This window comes from Penaeus monodon, chromosome 15 (genome assembly GCF_015228065.2).
Source record: "Penaeus monodon isolate SGIC_2016 chromosome 15, NSTDA_Pmon_1, whole genome shotgun sequence".
NCBI lineage: Eukaryota > Metazoa > Arthropoda > Malacostraca > Decapoda > Penaeidae > Penaeus > Penaeus monodon.
Window position 1 is genome coordinate 32,881,366 of NC_051400.1, and position 580 is coordinate 32,881,945.

The following is a 580-nucleotide window of genomic DNA, read 5'->3' on the forward strand; positions in this document are numbered from 1 at the left end:
GGATATCGTCAATAATCGTGTTCCTTCCCTACAGTAATACCACACAATACCATCTGCTCTCTCTCGGCCTTCAGCCACGATGACTTCGAGCGCGATCCAGCTGAGTGACGTAGGGAGTGACGCAACCACAGGGGGTAGTACGCTGTTGTGTGGTGCTAATACTTTGTTCTTTGTTTACATACATATAATGAATAAACAAGTGCGTTGCGAAATTTTGTGAAACGAGTCAATTCACGTCGAGAATTTTCATGAGCTGAGTTTACTTACGTTTACGTTAAGAAATATCAGAAGCTAGGGTATTTACGCTAAATATCGGAGTCAATTTCTGTTTTAAAAAATCACGAACGAGTCAACTAAAATCCAGAAATCTCACGAATTATTCACATTGATAAGGACTGGCCAAGTGGTTTTGCTTTTGATTTCGCCTAAAAACTAACTAAATCTAATGATATAAGTCTGCCACATCCGGCTCAACCTCGACGTCGTGACCAAAACCGCCACGAAAGAGAAATAAAAATGACATCCCGAAATCTCGGCTTCAAAAAAATGCCAAGTCACAACACATTGTTCCTGGAATGGC